Raw genomic sequence first — 22642 nt, 5'->3', positions numbered from 1 at the left:
CTGCCGGCAACCCCTGCAGTGATTTTTCAGGGAAGGGCTTTAAATATAAGCCCTTCCCTGAAAATGATTCCTATCTGGTGTAAAAAATAAAAAAATATATACTGACCTCTCCGCCGCTGTCAGGGCTCAGGCACATCTAGAAGCTTGGGTCCCATGATTGTAATGAAGTTCTTTCAGCAGGCGGGGATTTGAAATCCAAGCCTGATGAAAGGGCTGCATCTGATTGGCTGAGCGTTCAGCCAATTACAGGCAGTGCTCAGCCATTCATTTAATGACAGCAAAGTGTTGCCTGTGATTGGTCACAGCGCTCAGCTAATCACAGGCAGCGCTCGGCCATTTAATGAAATCAATTGGTCACAGCGCTCAACCAATCAGAGGCAGCGCTCAGCTGTCATTCAATGAAAGGCTGAGCGCTGCCTGTGATTGGCTGAGTAGTCAGCCAATAAGATGCTGCCCTTTCAGCAGGCAGGGATTTTAAATGCTCACCTACTGAAAGAACTTGGTTACAGTGACGAGATCCAAGAGGCGAGACCAAAGCGACTAGATGCGCCTGAGCCCGGCAGCGGCGGAGGAGTATGTATGTATTTTTTTTACTACAACTAGGATTGATTTGCAGGGAAGGGATTATATTTAAAGCCCTTCCCCAAAAATCACTGCATGGGTGCCGGCATCCTATTGCTTTCAATGGGGCTGCTGGCAGTGATGGCCTCGTTGAAATCAATTGAAGAGCCTCAGGATCCTCTACCACAGCTATCACAGTGTCACTGTGACAGCTGTGGCAGGAGATTATTTACTCCCCGCTGGGAGTCTCCTTGTCACTGACCACTGTGACAGTGCTGTTATAGTGTGCAGTCATGAGGGGACTCCCCGCGGGGAATATTGACGAGCACCACGGACCTATGGTGCACGCATGTCCTATCTTGTACAGGTACGTGTGTTTGCACGCCTGTAAAACACGGACATGTGAACACAGCATAGGGAACCAATGGTTCTAATAAACACACTCGTCTGAATGCACCCTAAGACTAATGATGCATACTAATACACCGTATACATCAGCTAGTCAGAGAAGCTACTGTGTACATCTTTATTTCTCTAGGCCCGGAGGGTCTCATTAACTTCTTAGTTTTTATGATGATCACTAAAGGACCTTTAGGCCTCCCTCACACAGGGCGTTTGCAGAAACGCAGCGTTTTTCAACGCTGCGTTACTGCAGATTCCGCCCCATTTCAGCAGCGCTGGCATACTTCATGCCAGCGTTTTGGCTGCGTTTTCAGATCGGCTGAAAACGCAGCCAAGAATGCTAAAAAAAAAAAAAAGTAATACTCACCTAGCTGCTGCAGTCCGGGTCGCGGCCGCTGGTCTCTGCCGCTGATCCGGGCTTCCTTGGCACCCCCAAGCCTATTGCTGGAGGCCAGGTTTGAGAACCCTGCCTCCGGCAGTAGAGTGCTGTGATTGGTTGTCGGTGCTTGCTCGATGCCCAATCACAGCCCTTCATTGACTGTCTTAGCCAATCAGAGCTTGCCGGCGCTGATTTGCTGAGACAGTCAATGAAGGGCTGTGATTGGGCATCGAGCGGGGTTATCAAACCTGGCCTACGGCAATAGACTTGTGAATGCAGGGGAAGCCCGGATCAGCGGCAGAGACCAGCGGCCGCGACCTGGACTGCAGCGGCTAGGTGAGTATTATTTTCTTTTTTTTCTCTACCCAGCTGGGACTGATATTCGGGACAGGGCTTCTATTGCAAGCCCTCACCCCGAAAATCGGCAAGCGGTTAACGCTGCCAAAAACGCGGCTTCAAGTGTTGCCGTGTTTTCAGCAGGGCTAAAACCGCTGCCCATTCATTTCAATGGGCGACGCAGGGCTGAAAACGCCCAAAAATAGAACTTGCATCGCTGTCAAAGCGCAGCGTTGGAAGGCGCTGCGTTTTCAGCCCTGTGTGAGCAGCCCCATTGAAATGAATGGGAGTGTTGTACAGCGTTTAGCGCTGGGCTGAAAAGGCAGCGCTAAACGCTGTATAAAACGCCCTGTGTGAGGGAGGCCTTAGTGTTAGGCTGTCGTCTTTTTTTACAGTCTAAGCCCGGCACAGAAGTCCTGTGTCAGCAAGAACCAGGGCTTGGGTGTCTACTTACAGCCAGGTACCTACTCTGACAGCTAGGAGCAATGAAACCTTCGATCCTCCTAACCATTTAATCTCTTGCATGCTGCAATCAATAGCAGTCGTAACATGTCAGTGGGTATCAGATGGCGGAGGGTGCTTTCTATATCATCTATCGACACCCCACAGAGCGATTGTGAGGTGCCAATGGGTTCTGGGCCTGATGAAGGCCTGCAGATCTACAGGGCACATTAGCCTATCAGCTAATGTGCTGATTAGCCTATCAGTTTGCTCAGCTGTCAAAAGTACACTGCACTGCTCATATGTAGTGCAATGCAGTATACCACCAATTGAACAATCACATCTTTAAGTCCCCTTAAGAGACAAAAAAATGTGTAAAAAAAGGTGAAAGTTAAATAGAGTTAAAGAAATAAAAAAAAATATTGCTCCATGCAAACCCACTTTACTATTGTATTTTTTTTTACATATCGCCACTTTTTTAATGTCCCATACATAAAAATATTATGTCTGTTATCCCATATGGTGAATGGCGTAGAAAAAAATGTATTTGCAATAATAAAATGATCAACAAATCACATTTACCACAAAATAGAAACTATAACGCATCTCGCAAAAATTCGTAACTCACATAGTTAGTACTTGTCTCCTTAAGGATAGCACCCAAAAAGTGTGTGGAGACACCTAGGGGGTGAGTGGGTCGGAGATGGTATAGTCTATGTGCATGTACAGCTGTATGTGTGTATGGTTCTCTGGCTTGGTTTCCTATTCCCAATCAATGTTAAGACTCGTTAGAAAGCCACATTGATATGTAAGGAATATGCCATCCAATAGGTGGCGCTGCAGAGGTATTTTTCCATCTTCCTTATTTGCATAGAAACACCGACACCCTTACCCCTTCTTTTTGAACTGAAAAACCTTTTTGCACTTTTAACACCACCTTATGCTACTGGAAAACAATGAGAAATGCAGAAGAGAGCAGCTGACGAGAAGGCTTAGAATAAAAATGGGGGGAAGGAGAATTAGAAGTCGTTGTTGGAAGACACACTTGGTGCCAAAATCCTAATTCTGAAACGGAACAAGTGCTCATTCATAGAAACAAGTGGATGTGGAGGAAAATGAGGTGTTGGAGAGAGAGGCAAGAGTAACTGGAGAAGACAAGTTTTCACCACCGTGTACAGATAATATTCTACATCTTGCATGTCATGCTCTTACATTAAGTCAATATCCTGTCATCCATACTGTACATGCACTTATGCTAATAGTTTATGTCAAAAATACATCTGGAAAGCAGATCCCAGTTGTGTGATCCATGTAGAGTCTATGCGCACTTACCACAATGTATTGATGTAATTTATGTTTACGAGTTTTAGATTTGATGGTAATGCTGTGATTTGTAAGTGAAACCATACGTGTTGTGTGAAGATTCTCTCTCTTCTCATGACAATACTGAAGACCTATTAATGATTTTTTGTGAGGTTTGCATCCATGCTAAACATGATGTCACCATTGTGTCAAAGTTGAATTCTAAACCTACTGTTGCCATTTTCCTGCATTTCAATTAAGGAGGTAAAAGCATATATGCTGGTGAGGGCATGGCTTACATTCATGGCTGGCCACTAACTTGGCCACCAGATACGTGTAGGTTGGGAGTGGTCTCCCCTCTTAAGTCTACCCAACCAGATGATCTTCTCCCTCCTTGTGACAGCAATTTGTGGAATTACATTAATCATCCTTCTCCTGGGTCTGTCTCCTCCCCTCTGATGTTCCGAGTCCCTGCTGTCAGCTCATTGGCGCTCCTTTAATACAGCTGTTTCGTTCTGCTACTATATTTATGTACTCAGCTTAGTTCTTCTGCTGTATGTATTTTATAAGCTGGGTTCTAGTACTATGTAACAATCTTGGTTCTGGTGCTGTATTTATGTTATGAACTTGATTCTGGTACAGTATTTATTCAGTGAGCTGTTTTGGTGTGGGTATGCTGCTATCTTCCTGCTTTCTGCACAAGCAGAATGCAGGCAGACTGAATATCAGTGCAATATATATCATTTTTTTCTTATGGTAGGGTCGCTAAAAAACATTCAGCACTGGGCTGGTTTTATACCCTAAAGGTGCATGTGCACTGCAAAGATGATCACTCAAAAGATGGCTTTTGTTTTGAGCGATCATTTTGCATAAACTACTACTTGGTACTAATGCCTATTAGTACCAGTTAGTAGCGTGTAAGCCGCCGGGAGCAGTATTCAGGGAACAGACCACCCGCTGTTCCCTGATTATATTCCCCTTTGTTCTGCGGCAGGGCTGACAGCTGAGACAATGTAATCACCTGTAATCAGCGCTCCATGGGCAGAACACAGCGCGTGGTCCTGCTTATCAGCTGTTCTGCTGAACGACGGTTTTTAAGCAGAACTGAAAACTGTCATTTGACAGAAAACTGAAAGACGGGCACATTTACACCCAACGATTTTCGCTCACAAGATGGCTTTTGAGTGAATTTTGAGTGATAATCGTTATGTCTAAATGGGCCTTAAGAAGTCTTTTCATAGAAATCCAGATGTTTCACAGGTGAGTAGGTAATCTATATATAATGAAGCATTGTTAACACAGCTAATGACATATTGTTAGACATGGTGATGATTGAACTCTCATGGCCAAACTGCTGTGGGAGTGCAGTACACAGAGTGCCCTGCAGAGGGCTAGAGGCAGGCACTCTGGACTAGAAAGAAAGGGTTAACAGCTGTGGGTGTGGCAGGAGGAGAGAGTACCAGTTCAGTGGAGCTGAAGGGCTGCTAGAAGACCCCTGCGTGGCTTAGATGTTTCCCACCAAATTTGTGTTTACTTCACCTCTTGCCCTGCTCTGGGTGGTTTTGGGAGCCAGCTGGTAACAGCAGCTGAGTGGCTCAAACCCCTGACCAATGGGACCTTGTTGCTCGGCAGGTGTTCACTTCTGCCTGGCAGCATCTGTGTCATATTACCTCCACTTAACATTGGTCTCTACATGTCTCATTGAAATACGCTTTAGAATCCCATGTAACTTAAGTCCTGCATTTCGTATGGTGTTTCCGGATTTTTGTCCACCCCATGTACGTGTCCGTCTGTGTGTTTCTTTTTTTAAGATATATTTTAAAAGTAGTACAACAAAAACTGCTTCCTCAAAGAATAAAGTTTCATGTCAGTTTTGTTGAAGTGTGTGCTGTAAAAACGATAACCCCCCCAAATTGTTGTGTTTTTGCCATTGCACTCTAGAAATTTTTCAGTACATTATATGATGCCTTAAATAGCACCATTGAAAACTACAACTCATCCCGTAAAAAAACAAGCCCTCAGACAGCTACCGCAATGGAAAGATAAAATACTGATTTTTTGTAAGTGGGGGAGGGGGTTGAGGGGGAATTAAGACGTTAGAGATATCTTCAGGCCTATATTCATTGAATTAAGGAGAAAAGTATGTTCATTTGGCCTATGTTGGGCTGATATACTTTGCATTGTATTACGGTTTTACAATGCTAGCCTATGGGTGACAGATGCCACTTTATACCTATGGATTCAGTGAAGGTTCCATCGCATGATGTGCTTTTCATGCCATAAAAAAAAATTATGGAAAGCTCAATAGAACTTCTGACAGAGCTGTGGAATGTGGATGTGAATAGAGCCTAGTCTGCTATAATCAGCTCATAATTTGAAGGATGATTAACCCCTTCCCTCCATATGAAGTAAGGGTACTTCCTGCAACTGGATGTACCCTTACGTCATGTGAATAGCACAAGATCATAAGAGATCTCACGCTATCCGACAGCAGAAGATGGCTGTCACTGATAGCCAGCCTCCCGCTGCAACAGCGGGGGTGCTTCGGAGATGCGCCCCCCCCCCCACACACACTATTAACCCCTTCCCTGCTGCGATCTATGTAGATCCCGGCATGGGAAGGGTTCACAGAGGGAGCATGCTATAATCGCAGAGAGCCCGACAGGTTGCCATTGTAACAGGACGCCACCTACAGGCGTCCTGTATTACCACTGCCTATGTTCGCTGTAATTAACGATAAGGCATTGCAGGAGAAAAGTCCAGCAATGCTTTATCATAGCGATCATCGGTGGTATGGTGTAAGTCCCCCAGAGGGACACAAATGGTGTGAAAAAAAGATAATAAAAACGTACAAAAAATAAAAATGTAAAAAAACCGTAAAAACAAACTTTTCTGTGGCCTGTTCTCATATTAGGATAAAAAAATAAAATAAAAAATCTCACATATCTGGTATCGTCGTGTCCGTAATGACACAATAAGTTGAACACGCTTTTTATCCTGCACGGCAAAAAGTGTAAAAAATTTTTTAAAAAACTGATGCAAAATGCTAATTTTTAGCATATTGCCTCCCCAAAAAACGTACCCCAAAATGATACCAATAAAAACTACAGCTTGTCCCACAAAAAATAAGCGCTCATAGAGCTCCGTCCATGGAAAAATAAAAAAGTTATCGAACTTTGAATGCAGTGATTTAGAAAAAAAAAAGATTTCCAAAAAACTGTTTTTATTGCAGAAAAGTGGAAAAACCTAAAAAAATATAAGAATTTTGGTATCGTTGTAATCGTACCGACCCGCAGAAAAAATGCGTTGTTTCATTTATGCTGCATAATTAACGCTTTAAAAAAAATCTATGGCAGAATTGATGCGTTTTCTCTCCCTACAATCATAAAAAATAATAATAAAAGTTTTACAATATAGTCTATGTACCCAAAAATGACACTGATAAAAACTACAGTTTGCCACGCCGAAAAAAAAGCCCCTATACGGCTTTTGAAAAATGAAGATTAAAATCTGCCAAAAATCTTTGCCTCTCTAACCCCAAAATAAGCCATGTCCTTAAGGGGTTAACCATTTGGCATCCCATTGGCAATATTTCAGGTCTATTGGCTTTGTACTGGAGGGAAGCAACAGACAGAGTGTATCTGATAGCATTGATGACCCAGAGCCTGGAGCTGCAGGGCCTATGGGGCTTATATAACCTTATGTGAGTCACTTTATCTCCAAGCATTATCACCTGTCACAAAGACTTTGGCTTTCACTAATGTTTTAGTAGGATCTTGTTGTCATATGTAATGTTCTAATGACTTATATCACTATGTGCAACACAGATAAGTCTCTCCTCATTGCAATGACATACACTTACAGGATTAGATGGAGGCTTTGTGACAGCACAAATGTGATTAAGGAATGTAGTGCACATAGATCCTAAATAAAATGAGCAAAAAGTTGCAATATTGGCAATAGTATGAGATAATCTCCTCCCTACTGCAAATTAAAGGAATATTAGAAGTCACACAAGAGCTCCATTCTTATATTCCTTTCTTTTTTCATTATTCCTTATACTTGGCACCTCATTGGCTGCAGAAGGTCTTTTGACCAGAAAGGATAGATTCCTGCAGATCATTGACTGATATAAGACACCCTCATCCTATTTATATAGAAGGTCTAAAGCAGACCTGGGCAAAGCACGGCCCGCGGGCCACATCCGGCCCGCTGAATAGCTCGGACCGGCCCGCAAAGAGTGTCCTGGTGACTCACCAATGAGTCCGGTGTCAGCAACGGGAAGCAGCGAAACTATGCACTCCGAAGCCTTGTCCATTTTGTTCACTTCTGTGCTGTGCTAATAGTTATTCAGGCCTTACTTATTCAAGCACCTCTACCAATGACGTAGGCTTGAATAACTTTATTAAACAGCACATAAGTTAACAAAATGGACAAGGCTTCGGAGTTTGTAGTTTCACTGCTTCCCGATGCTGAGTAAGTGATGCCACTGTAACTTCTGAGTGCCAGGATGCTCGTTGCGGACCTTGGGGAGTGCCAGGACAATCGTTCCACGCTCGTCATTGGTAAGTGTCAGGACTTTTCCCTTTGCATTGTAATTAGAATAATAATACTAATAATATTCACTTTTTAATCTCTCTTCTTGGGGCAGCTCTCTGTGCCCTCTCCTAGGAGCATACTACTGTGTATTAAAAAAATCTATTTTCCGAGGTTAGCTGTTAACCCTTAAATATGGCGGCTAACATTAAAAAAAGAAAAATTGATGCAGAATGCCGAGTTTTTAACAAAGAATGGACTTCTAAATATCTATTTACTGAAACCAAAGGTAAAGCTGTGTGTTTAGTTTGTGGAGAGCAGATAGCTGTATTTAAAGATTACAATTTGCATCGCCATTATGAGACTAAACACGGAGAGAAATACAAGAACTTGACGGAGGCAGAGCGGGCACGGGTATCTGAAGATTTGCTAGCAAAACTGCAAAGTCAGCAAGGATTTTTTAAAAAGCTTCACTCATCCAGGGATGCAGCCGTAAAGACCTGCTTTGTAGTATCCTACAAAATTGCAAGAAACAGTAAGCCATTCTCTGATGGGGAGTTTGTCAAAGAATGTTTGGTGGACTCTGCAGCGCTAATTTGTCCTGAGAAAAAAGAAGCATTCGCAAATGTGCCCCTCTCCAGGCGAACTATAACGAGACGGGTCGAAGACATAGCGGGGAATTTGTTGGTCTGGCCCTCTAAAACCATTCCAATTTCTCATGTGACCCCATGGGAAAATTAATTGCCCACTCCTGGTCTAAAGCTTCTGTGCTACGTAATATGTTGCATTGCAGTAGAAGCTGCTGAGGAACCTTTCTTTTTTTAAATAAAAGAGCAGTACATGTCAGTCAATAAGTGGTTGAATAGAGACCGTAGTCTGTATTCAGACATGTGTAGGAGGGTCCGTGTTTGTCAAGTGCCTGTCGCTTTAAATATTTTGTTTCTGTAATGTGTGGGAGATGTTAACAGGAGATATTGCAAGTTGTACGCACTATAATCAAGCTATTCACTGTGTAGGTGCAGGAGGCTTGTAGCTGTATTATCTAGGAAGGGTGAAATCACCCATAGAAGGGGTAGTAATAGGCCCCCTAAAGTACCTAAGGTAATATTAAGCAAACCTGAAGCTCGGTTCTTAGTCTGGTGTTGGCGGAGTGGAGAAGCCGATGACACAAAAATATGCAATAGGGTAGATACTCCTGGTGATATCTCAAAATAGAGAAAGATTAAGCCTTAAAGGATAAATTGTCAAAACAATAGAAACTGCAATTCAATGTTTTCAAATGTAAAATATTGCACTTTTGAGAGAAGAAATCCTTGGAATTAGAATCAAGTTCAAGACCCATTTACACGCAAATATATCTTTCAAATGACTGAAAGCTTTAGCGATCTATTTGCATAGTGTTAATTGCCATTAACACATTATCATCTTTATTTGCATGTAAAAGGGCCTCCATGAGCTGTTTGCAGAGCCCAGCTTGTGTTTAAAAACACGCCCAGCTGCATTGTTCTTCTCTGGGCTGACACCAGAATACATTGTTATCTCTCGGCTAGTGTAAGATAACAGCATGAGGTCTATTGAGAGATAAATGTGTTTGCTTTATCTCTCAGTGGCTGAACGATTGATTTTAAGTCAACCTTAAAATCCTTATTCAAACAAAAAGTGCATGATGCCCGTGTTTACATGTAACAATTATCGCTCATCTTTGGCTGTTTGAACAAATTGTAAGCGATAATCTTTGTACGTAAAAGGGCCTTAACTGTTCTGTGTTATCTGAGACTTCAGAAGAGAAGAATTTAGGAGATCTGACTTCTGACAGCCTCATAATTGCTCCACAGTGCAGTCAGGGAGCAAAGAACTCAAATAGGACACTGCACAGCTAGAAGTATTACCAGTGGAAAGAGGGAGATTGCGATCCTGCTGTATAGAGCTTCGGTGAAACCACATCTAGAATACTGTGTTTCGTTCTAGAGACATCATCTACAGAAAGACATTGATAAAATAGAACAAGTCAAAAGACAGGCTACAAAAATGGTGGAAGGTCCCAAGAGCAAAACTTATCAAAAAAGATTTAAAGAACTCAATTTATACTGTATGGAGGAGAGAAGGGAGAGGAAGACATGGTAGAAACCCTTGGGGTACAGGAGGGGAGAAGGGAGAGGAGGTCATGATGGAAACCTTTATATATGTTACAGGAGGAGAGAAGGGAGAGGGGGGACATGATGGAAACCTTTATATATGTTACAGGAGGAGAGAAGGGAGAGGAGGACATGATGGAAACCTTTATATATGTTACAGGAGGAGAGAAGGGAGAGGAGGACATGATGGAAACCTTTATATATGTTACAGGGGGAGAAAAGGGAGAGGGGTACATGACGCAAACCTTTATATATGTTACAGGAGGAGAGAAGGAAGAGGGGGACATGATAGAAACCTTTATATATATATTATAGGAGGAAAGAAGGGAGAGGAGGACATGATGAAAACCCTTATATATGTTACAGGAGGGGAGAAGGGAGGGGAGGGACATGATGGGAAACTTTATATATGTTACAGGAGAAAAGAAGAGAGAGGGGGACATGATGGAAACTTTTATATATGTTACAGGAGGGGAGAAGGGAGAGGCGGACATGATGGAGACCATTATATGTGTTACATGGAGGAGAGAAGGGAGAGGCGGACATGATGGAGACCTTTATATGTGTTGCAGGAGGAGAGAACGCAGAGGGGACATGATGGAAACCTTTATATATGTTACAGGATGAAAGAAAATAGAGGGGGACATGATGGAAACCTTTATATATGTTACAGGAGGAGAGAACGCAGAGGGGACATGATGGAAACCTTTATATATGTTACAGGAGGAGAGAAGGGAGAGGGGGACATTATGGAAACCTTTATATATGTTACAGGAGGAGAGAACGCAGAGGGGACATTATGGAAACCTTTATATATGTTACAGGAGGAGAGAAGGGAGAGGGGGACATGATAGAAACCTTTATATATGTTACAGGAGGAGAGAAGGGAGAGGGAGACATGATGGAAACCTTTATATATGTTAGAGGAGGAGAGAAGGAAGAGGGGTACATGATGGAAACCTTTATATATGTTACAGGAGGTAGGAAGGGAGAGGGGCGGGGGGGACATGATGGAAACCTTTATATATGTTACAGGAGGAGAGAACGCAGAGGGGACATGATGAAAACCTTTATATATGTTACAGGAGGAGAGAAGGGAGAGGGGGACATTATGGAAACCTTTATATATGTTACAGGAGGAGAGAAGGGAGAGGGGGGCATGGTGGAAACCTTTATATATGTTACAGGAGGAGAGAAGGAAGAGGGGGACATGATAGAATCCTTTATATATGTTACAGGAGGAGAGAAGGGAGCGGAGGGACATGATGGAAACCTTTATATATGTTACAGGGGGGGGAGAGAAGGGAGAGGGGGACATGATAGAATCCTTTATATATGTTACAGGAGGTAGGAAGGGAGAGGGAGACATGATGGAAACCTTTTATATGGTACAGGTATAAATAAGGTTCAGGAGGAAAGTGTTCTCAATAGGAAACTAAACACTAGATCAATAGGGGCACAGAAATGTGTTGGGGGAAATTCAGAAACAACATTGGGAAATATTATTTTACTGAAAGAGTAGTAGATTCTTGAAGCAAACTTCTAGCAGACGTGGTTGGAAGATTAACAATAAATGAATGTAAGATACCTGGGATAAGCATAGATCTATCCTAAGAGAGAAATAAAACGGAAACAATATGAGGGCAGACTAGGTGGATCAGGGGGCTTTTTTCTGACATCAATTTTTTATGTTTCTATGAAGAGCACAGATCGTAGATTACACTCCAAAGAGATCTCCTGTTAGTGAAAGCCCACACACAATCTGATATACTGTGAGACAGACGCATCACCGAATGTGAAAGCTGCAGGTCGGTTATGGTTGATAAAGGGCTGAAGCATCATATGGCATCCTACATCTTATTCATCTGCCTAGGATTGGAGAGTGTTCCAGGCCAGCTTAACAACCTCACAGATCAGGCCAGGAGCAGGTGCCTGGCTGCCCTGTTCTCAACTGACAATTTGCCCCAGTGTCGTTGGCCACATCACCCGCACATGGAAGGGCATCTTAGGGATCTTAAAAAACAAGCCCATGGAAACATATGGCAATACATTTAATGTATTGTATATTCTAAAAAAGCAAACATATGCTTAAATTGCATACATTTGTATACATTTGTTCCTGTACATTTAACACATATGCTAATGTACAGATGTAGCAAACATAAACATGGCATATAACGTGTTATGATAACACAACTGCAATGTGCTACAAGTGTGTAAATCGAGTTATTATGATTTGTCAGTCATGTAAATGATTGCTACATCTGTACATTATAAAACGTGATGTGAACAGTTCCTTACTTATTTCAGATTGTTAAGAGGCCGGCAAAGCAGCAATTATCCTATTGGTTTATCAACAGGCTTCTCATAAGCTAAACCAGCTAAGGTCCGGTTCACACTGCATTTGAGCTTTCTGCCTGACAAGGTATATGAGGATTTCCCAGTATAGACCTCCAAAGGAGATTTGAATGTATACCACTGTATAGTCATACAGTACCATATATTACCATAGGTTTCCATTAGTAGTGTATCGCCATAGGCTTCCATTAGTGGCGTGACACCATAGGGTTCCATTAGTGGTGTGCTGCCAATGTAGGAAGACCACAAAACTGCCATGGGGCCCATGTGACTTGTCTCCCCCTTTCACTAAATGTCGAGGAGCACAAGCTTCACTTACATTCACAGTAGTCTTTCAGTCAGTGCAGATGGTTCCTTCCTCTCCCTTGGCAGTACTACTCTGAGAATAGGAAGGAGGGGAATGAGCCACCTGCACTGAGGGACCTGCACAATTGTAAGGGAATCTTGTACTGCTGGATATTCAAGGGACGGGTGAGACACATAAGGGATACCAGTACTATGTTGGTGGTGGGGGTCCACTGAGGGGACACCAGTACTATGGGGGGGCTCTGAGGGGGCACCAGTAAAATGGCGGGGGAAGGGGAGGCACTGAAGGGACACCAGTGCTATGGGGGGGGAGTGGGGTACTGAGGGGAAACCATTACTATAGGGGGGCACTAAGCAGACTCCAGTACTGTAAAGGGACACCAATACTATGGAGGGCTACAGAGGGGATATTATCAGTGCGTGGACACCAGTACTTGAGGGGGGGGGGGGGTGCACTTGTACTATGAGGAGCCACATAGAAGACATTAGTAATATTGGCAGCCACAGAAGGGACACTAGTACTATGGGAGGACACCAGTATTATGGGTGGGAGCATAAAGGGGACTCCAGTACTATGGAGGGCCACAGAGGTGCCACTAGTACTATGGGGGATCACAAGTACAATGGGGGGGGGGCTACAGAGGGAACATTGGTACTCTAGGGCCCATAGAAGGGACATTAGCATTATGGGAGGCCTCAGAGGAAACACTAGTACTATGTGAGTTACTGAGAGGCTCCTTAAGAGTAGTGGCACGATGGTAACCGCACACAGAGACTAGTCATGGCTGGAGGAAATCTTCATGGTCATCTAGACCGAGATAAAGAACAAAAACAAAAGTGGATCTAGACCAATTACTGTGGTCACTACAGGTAACTGTACTGTAATCACTTGCACTGTTTAGGACTGGTATATGAGTAGTACCAAGTGACTGCATATTTAGAGATACCCTTGAGCTGAGCACCTCCATATATAAACCCATTACATTCTAGATAAGCTGCCTGTAGTTTATTTTTTGGGGGCCCCATGATTTCCATGTATGCCCCTGGCTCCCATGTTTAAAATAAGTGTAGCCTGCAGTATACTTTTATGTGGATTACCTTTCCAGTTGACTGTGTTTTTCTATACAGTAAGAAAAAATGTATGCCAATATATATTAGCCCGACAGAGGTCAAAAGGAGACTCTTTTAGCCTCTGTCAGGAAAATAGTAACCTAAGGATATGTTTGACCCATGCACTGAAAGCTTTTCAGGCCCAAGGGATTATTAGTTCTTTACCTTTTAACCCATTAAAAACTTATTGACTTTTTTTAAATGAATCCCCGTGTCACTATCCCAGAATAGTGCGTATTCCAAAATGATAGAAAAAATAGACACCTAGTCATACAGAAGCACACAGAAGATCAGCACAGACAGTATAGAGAAGCAAGGTAAGAAGTCAAGCCAAGTGGAAACAAAAAAGAAATAGCAGAAAAACATGTAAGTGCACTGTCACCAAAAAGACTTATTGCTTAGACACAGGGGATGTTGAAACAGTCATGGATGCTAAGCCGTAGGCTGAACACTATTTGGTGCTCACTTGCCCTTTAAGAGAAGCAGTGGAGATAGATACACAAAGAAAACTCGAGAAAACACTGAATATCTTTCAATTTAATTTTATTTACTAAGGGATAAAAGTCATGCAACACCTATATCATATAAAAAAATAATTGCCCCCTAGATGTACCCAGTTTTACCACTTTTCTTTTATTTTAGTCAGATTACAGGGCTTTTGAGAATAAATTTCCTGTTCAAGGCTCTACTATAACACTTTAATGAGGTTTTAAAGTCACGACGTTGGATAGGCTACTCCAACGCTGTACATCTGCTTCTCTGTAGCCATTGAGAGGGAGACTTAGTCTTGTAATGTAGGCTGCTGCTACAAGATGGGTAACCTTACTCACAGATTGTCTTTCTTCTTTTGCAACTGTTGCTTTTATGGTTGTGTTAAGATTATACCTGTTACTTTAAGAAGAGCCCGGGAACCTAATGTGATGGCCTTGGTAATGGGAAAGGTTCTGAGTAGTTGTTAAATTGACAAGGTCTGTTAAGGATGCATTGCTGATGTCTGTTGAGCAAAAGCTAAGCTACACGTGGGCTGCCATACCTCTCTACGAAGTAACACACTTGTGAAGCGGATGACGAGTTGGAGAATGTGACAGACAGTTGCCTCCACTGTTGTCCAGGTGCCACCACCTGAGGAGACCGAGACTGTTCTACTATGTAACACTACGTGGAAATAAAGACTACGGTGTTGTGCATATGTGTTCTCCGCCACCTTCCATTCCAGCCTACTGTAGGAAGCCTGGACACAGCTACGACTGAGCTTTGTTCTGGAGGTTGCCACATTGATAAGGAGTAGAGATGAGCGAACGTACTCGGATAGGCACTACTCGTCCGAGTAATATGCCTTATCCAAGTACCGCTGTGTTCGTGCTGAAAGATTCGGGGCGCTCCGCTGCTGACAGGTGAGTCGCAGCGGGGAGCGGGGCAGAGCGGCCGGGAGAGAAGGAGAGAAAGATCTCCCCTCCGTTCCTCCCCGCTCTCCCCTGCAGCTCCCCGCTCCGCAGCGCGTGCCGAATCTTTCAGCACGAGTACAGCGGTACTCGGATAAGGCACATTACTCGGACGAGTAGTGCCTATCCGAGTACGTTCGCTCATCTCTAATAAGGAGGCATCAGGCTCTGGATATTGTACCACCACTGCCCATACAAATAATGCCTTCACTGAACCTTGCTGGAATACCCACTACCGGAGATTTCACATTGTCTTGCTGCATAATCCAATTGCACTTGAGCTTTAGATTATGGACTGGTTATTGGACATCTTCCTTCAGAGTTTTCTGGTACAGCGGAGAATTTGTGATTCCAAAAACTTATGGCAAGTTATCCAGGCTCTGAGGCAGCTAATTATTTCCACACGGCCAATTCAAGGCTTGAATATTGATATGACTTTGGAATACTCTACTAGTGTTATACCACAGGTAGCAGGATTCATGTTTTTCAAAAAGTTCTACTTTCGACTCAGTTCACAGAACATCTTCCCAAACATCTTAAGAACCAATGAGTCATTTCTCAAATGCTCCTCTTGATTAGCATTAGCTTGTGATTTGCATCTCTGCTATGGATATTATTTTGTCCAGTCTCTTACTAATTGTGAAATCATGGGCCTTACCTGAGGCGATTTTGACTATTTTGGTCGACCATCATTTAAAAACTTTCCACAAATATATATACATATTTTTGCGATAGTTGAAGGCAGACAACTTCTTTTTGTCTATTAAAGATTTAATGAGTTTTTCATATGAACAAACATGATCTCCAATATCAAAGCAGGTTGCTGCCAAAGTTTTAACATGTACATACATTTAATCTTGAATATGGATTAATCATATATTATGGTAGAAAATGGCTTAAATATGGTCTTCATTATATAGTATCTATGAAGTTCTTCAACTTGTATGTGTTTCTTCATAACATCAGACAGCCATAAGTAATAAAGCAGTTTGGAGGGTAGTCTGTGCAGAGTAAGGGAGGTAGAAAAAAAGAAAGGTGAAGGAAGAAGAAGAGAAGGAAATGGATGAGGGGAGGGAAAGGGAGATGGGGAAGAGGAAGATAAAGAAGAAAATGAAAGGAGGGAAAAAGGGCATCCATGGGTTCCTTGTATAGCTTTATGGTTTTCCAGTCTTGGTACATATTTAGCGGATCGCCCTGCGCAAGTTTATCTACCAATGAGAGATTTTTCTTGTTTTGGGTGGTCAGAATTTATATTATGTAGGTTTCATTGATATGAGCAAACTATTGGAAAATTTGTGGGCTTCCAAAGGAGGTTATACATGCTTTAGCAGCACTGCAGTATTAAAAAGTGTTGGTGATTTTGTAGCGGGATCCCACTTAAATGGAGAAGGAAGAACCTTGGATCCTTGCTAGAGATGTGCGAGCATACTCGATAAGGCAAACTACTCGAGCGAGTAGTGCCTTATGCGAGTACCTGCCCGCTCGTCTCTAAAGATTCGGCTGCCAGCGGGGGTGACAGATGAGTTGCGGCGGTGACCAGGGGTGAGCGGGGGGGGGGGGGGGGAGAGAGGGAGAGAGAGATCTCCGTTCCTCCCCGCTCTCCCCCTCCGGTCCCCGCCCCCTGCCGGCACCCGAATCTTTAGAGACGAGCGGGCAGGTACTCGAATAAGGCACTACTCGCTCGAGTAGTTTGCCTTATCTAGTATGCTCGCTCATCTCTAATCCTTACCTCTAAGATTAGAAGTAACTTCATGTACTTCTCACCAGAAATCGCCAACATAAAGGTGATTAATTAGGGAAGAATCTGTGAAGTACTGTAGATTGGGGACTTTATACCACCTAGTTAGTAAGTTATAATTGGTTTCTTGGTACTTAGAAGATTAGGTGGAGGTTTAGTGAACTGAGTTGAATAATCTTGATTTTTTTTCCTGTCGTCCAAATAGTTTGGAGATCTGTATCCCATTTCTCAATGAAAACTGGGGACCTTATTTTCAGGACAGTCAATGAACCAATCATAAATACTGGGGAGAAATGTTGGAAATGTTGCACTGTAATCCAAGATGAGCATAATATTTTAAGTTTGGTTGAGTTGTATGCAGGGATGGTGGGAGGGTATGTAGAAAATTAGTAAATTGATATGAATTCAAAAATGATGGCATCTGTTGAAAGTGTCATCTGTCATGTTAGAATTTCTCATCAGTTGCCTGCCAAAACTAGACGTGTATGGCATGATCGCTCAATTACAGTCAATCATTCACCACTTTATGCAAGCACATTGCACTATTTCCTTTTTTGTTATGTGCAATTACATTTTCACATATAGTTTAGGATAACTTTTTCCTTTAATAAATGGAATGGTCATTTAACCCTTTCAACCTCTATGACATACATGTCATGTAGATCACAGAGGTGCGGGTTGGGTATGAAGTGGGTTCCAGAGCTGAGTCTGCTGCACATACAGTAGGTGCTATCTCTTTGAAACATCTGATACCCACTACAAACAGCCATGATCGGAGTTAGCCCCAATTGTGACTGTTTGACAGCTTATATATAAGCCTGTAAACTGTCAGCTTGAGGGGTGTCTATTGATAATTGAGAGATGCTAGATAGGTAGTGGACTCAAGCAATAGAGTATTGATAGAGTCTAGCATGGGAAATGACTGAAGAGCTGCCAAAAAGTTTGATTTTGCAAGAATAATAATCTTTATTTATTTAGCACCAACATATTCCACAGCACTTACAAGACAGGGCGAACAGATACAAAAACCACAGTTAAATCTAGTAATCAATTGATGAAAACAGTAGGGGTGAGGGTCCTTTTCCAACAAGCTTACATACTACAAATAATGGGGTAATACAGAAGGTAAAGGGGCTGGAGATGTGCACTGTATGGTGAGGTGGAAAGTGTGGGATGCTATACAGAGAGACAATGGTCAGATATAAGCCGTATAGTGGCTGAATCGATATGGCTGCATGGGGTGGTTGATGGCGGCTAGCAGGGATTGCAGTCGGTAGGACAGGGAGCATGTTATCAGGCAGACTAGAGAGGAGTTTGGTTTGGGAGATATAGTATGCCTCCCTGAAGAGGTGCATTTTTAGAGCACGCCTGAAGTTGTGTGAGTCAGGGATTGCCCGGATAGTATGGGGTAATGCATTTCAGAGGACAGGTGCTACTCTAGAGAAGTCTTGGAGATGGAAATGAGAGGTTTGAGTTAAAGGGGCGCTTAATTTGATTTTGTTAGCTGAGTGGAGGGCACGGGTTAGGTAGTGGATTGAGATGAGGGAAGCAATGTAGGGCGGTGCGGTGCTGTGGAAAGCTTTGGTGATGTGCTGTTTCTTTTAAAAGCAATGTTATAAATCTTGCAAGATGAATAGCAGAGAGTTAGTGAGGGAACACTTAAATCAATTAAATGAATTCAAGTATCCAGGTTCAGATGAATTGCCTCCTAGGATACTAAGGGTAGTAGCAGAGGTCACTTGCCGTAACCTTTGAAAATTCATGGAGAATAGAAGAAGTTCCAGAAGATTGGCGAAGGGAAAATGTTGTCCCTATCTTCAAAAAAAGGAAGAAGGTAGAACTAGGAAACTACAAGCCTGTGAGCCTGACTTCTATACCAGGAAAAATCTTTTATTACAAATTATTACACAGCATATATGCAAGTACTCGGATGAGAATGAAGTAATAAACCAGAGCCAGGATGGATTTATTACAAACAAGTCATTCCAGACTAATCTAATTTCCTTCTATGACAGAATGATGGACTGGATTGATGAGGAAAATATGGTAGCTATAGTATATTTTGACTTTAGTTAACTATTTGACAAAGTATCTCATACCATACTTATTGAAAAAAATGACCAATATGGGATTGACAAGGCAACTGTTAGGTGAATTCACAACTGGCTGAGTGATCATACTGAGAAGAGTGGTCATAAATGGCTGCACATCCAAGTGGAAGAATGTATCAAGTGGGGTACCAGAAGGCTCTGTCCTAGTCCCAGTGTTGCTCAACATTTTTATAAATGATCGGGAGGAGGGAATTGATGGGAAACTGATCAAATTTGCCCACAACACGAATCCAGTATAAGGGCGAGCACCCACTGGCGTTTTTTTACCTGCGTTTTGCGTTTTTCCTGCACAGGCATAGAGATAACATGTGTTCCTGTCCACTGGCGTTTTTTTTGCGTTGCGTTTGCGTTTTTAACATAGGAACTGTCATTTGCATATGTGTCCTTATTTTTCTCCTAATGCACCCATGAAAGTCAATGGAAATTAATGGAAAAGCCGCGAAAACGCCGCGAAAAACGCGCGGAAAAATCGCGGGAAACGCGGCGAAAATGCTGCGTTTTTTTCCCGCGGAAAACGCAAACGCCAGTGGGTGCTCGCCCTAAGGCTTACAAAGGACAAATTCTACCAAGTGAACAAAACAGGACTTTTCCAAGGAAAAGCTCTGGCCAATCATCCAGCTTAGACACCCAGAAGTAAAAGGGGCCAACGCCATGTCTGAGTACATCCTGATGTACTCTTGGAACATCATGAATTAGTGCTGCTGTGACTGTCACTCCTATCTGATGCTTTTGCTGCAAGCTGCAACAGGCTGAAAAAAATATGCCACACCTCTGTTAGACTTCCACCGGAGGTGGTGCTGCTGAAGTGGCTTTCTGCTTGTCTGCCATGAGACTCAGAGCTGCCATCAATTGCAGATTCATCCCCATGGCCATGGGTAAATGCTCTGCTCAAGCTGCTTGACAGTCTGTCCTAATACTGCTGCATTTTGAAGTTCCTCTCTACTACAGCAATAAGAGCTGTCATTCTGGTCTTGTAGCAGGGATCAAGGAGGGTGGACACCCAGTAATAATCCGATGTTTTGATGTGGGATTTGCTACAGTCCTTCCGCAAGCACTGAAGCATAAAAGCACTTATATGCCTCAAAGTACCTTAGGGTGATGGTCTACATTCCTCGGGGTTATGCTTAATAGTGGCCTCCATCTGGTCTTGCTATCCACATACAATAATTGGGGTTAGTAATGGATGGAAAGAATGTTACATAGCCCCCTACCCTGCCTCTGGACAAATATTATCCTCCTCCTCTTCCTCCCCTATATTTTTTTCAATGGGTGGAGAAATGTGTTGGAAAATATGTCTCCATTTCTTGTCCAAAGCCACCCTCCCTGCGGTGTTGAGTAATGGCGGACTGGCAACACTGTCGGGAGTTTAATATTCCTCCTCCTGTATCGTCTGTTCCAGCAGGCAGACAACAGGGATGGTCATACTAATCAGTGTGGCATCACAATTGACTATTTTGGTTGCTTCCATCTTGTACTCCATGATCGCTCTCTGCTGGTGGCCTAGCCTCTGCAACATATGCAATGTGGAATTCTACCATAGCCCGAACTGCCGCTGCACTTTCACCAGAGAAGAAGCGTCCTTTTCAAGCACTGGATGTAAACCTGGGTAATTGTTTAGGAAGCACTGTACTACCAGGTTCATTATATGGGCCAAGCAAGGTACATGTGTGGGATTGCCAAGTCGAAGTGCTGTTAGCAGGTTCGCCCTATTGTTACACACATACTTGCCTGTCTTCAGATTGTGCGGAGTCAGGCATGTGTCAGCCTGGGCCTGCAGAGCCATCAATACCTCTTCGGCCATGTGGCTGCGCTCCCCTAGACATATAACTTTTAGGACAGCATTTTGGCTTTTAGCACATGCACTGCTGTATGGAGGTCAGATTTTGTCACATACAGATATCTGTGCCGATGTGCAGGTTGTTGAAAGGTGAAATTAAGAAGTACAGAAAGAGAAGGACATTGAGGGATGGGGTGGGGAGGGGTGGTGGTGTAGGGGACAGACAAGGATGAATGTCCTACAACTCTTGGGAGTATAAAAAAATGTGGACCACAACTTTCAGCTTCATGCCCAATGGTCAGGACATTGACCCAGTGTGCCATTAAGGATAAATAATGACCCTGGTCATCCTTGCTGGACCACGTGTTCATAGTCAGGTGCATCTTACCACTGAAAGCATTCTTCAATGCCAAGGACATGTTTTCACTCACATGGCGGTGCAGGACAGGGATGGCTTTTTGGGCAAAGAAATGGTGGCTGGGCATCTTTTCCTCTCATATCTATCTATCTATCTCATGTCTATCTATTACAGATGAGCGAGCATGCTCGGTTTAGGCAATTACTCGAATGAGCATCGCTTTTTTCGAGTAACTGCCTACTTGTCCGAGAAGATTCGGGCTGTGGCGGGAGGGAGCAGGGGGGAGATCTCTCTCTTTCCCTCTTACCCCCCAACCCCACCACTCACCCCGCCGCCCCCCGAATCTTTTCAGACGAGTAGGCAGTTACTCGAAAAAAGTGATGATAGTTCAAGTAATTGTTCTAACCGAGCATGCTCACTCATCTCTACTATCTATCTATCTATCTATCTATCTATCTATCTATCTATCTATCTATCTATCTATCTATCTATCTATCTCATATCTATCTATCTATCTATCTATCTCATATCTATCTATCTATCTATCTATCTATCTCATATCTATCTATCTATCTATCTATCTATCTATCTATCTATCTATCTATCTATCTATTTATCTCATATCTATCTATCTTATATCTCATATCTATCTATCTATCTATCTATCTATCTCATATCTATCTATCTTATATCTCATATCTATCTATCTATCTCATATCTATCTATCTATCTATCTCATATCTATCTATCTATCTCATATCTATCTCATATCTATCTATCTATCTATCTATCTCATATCTATCTATCTATCTATCTATCTATCTCATATCTATCTCATATCTATCTATCTATCTATCTCATATCTATCTATCTATCTATCTCATATCTATCTATCTATCTATCTATCTATCTATCTATCTATCTATCTATCTATCTTATATCTCATATCTATCTATCTATCTATCTATCTCATATCTATCTATCTATATATCTCATATCTATCTATCTATCTCATATCTATCTATCTATCTATCTATCTATCTATCTATCTATCTATCTATCTATCTATCTATCGATTGATTTATCATTTCATTTATTAAATACATTTAGCAAATTGAATGAATTCAATAAGCATTAAATCTAATGCTTTTTATTACCTCAGCAACTTTTTCCCAGATCTGTCACAATCTATAAATGGGTCACATCTCAAATGAAAGCAGTAAAAAGCAATAATTTAAATCCATATTATTGCAACAGAAATGTCGGTAGCATGTGAAGATGTGACCTACTCGATCAATCATATTAATGTGAATTATGTCTTTTGATTTCCATCTTGTAAAAGCAAGTAAT

The sequence above is a fragment of the Eleutherodactylus coqui genome, chromosome 1, assembly GCF_035609145.1.
Source record: "Eleutherodactylus coqui strain aEleCoq1 chromosome 1, aEleCoq1.hap1, whole genome shotgun sequence".
Classification (NCBI taxonomy): Eukaryota; Metazoa; Chordata; class Amphibia; order Anura; family Eleutherodactylidae; genus Eleutherodactylus; species Eleutherodactylus coqui.
Note: the sequence above shows the minus strand (reverse complement) of the source record.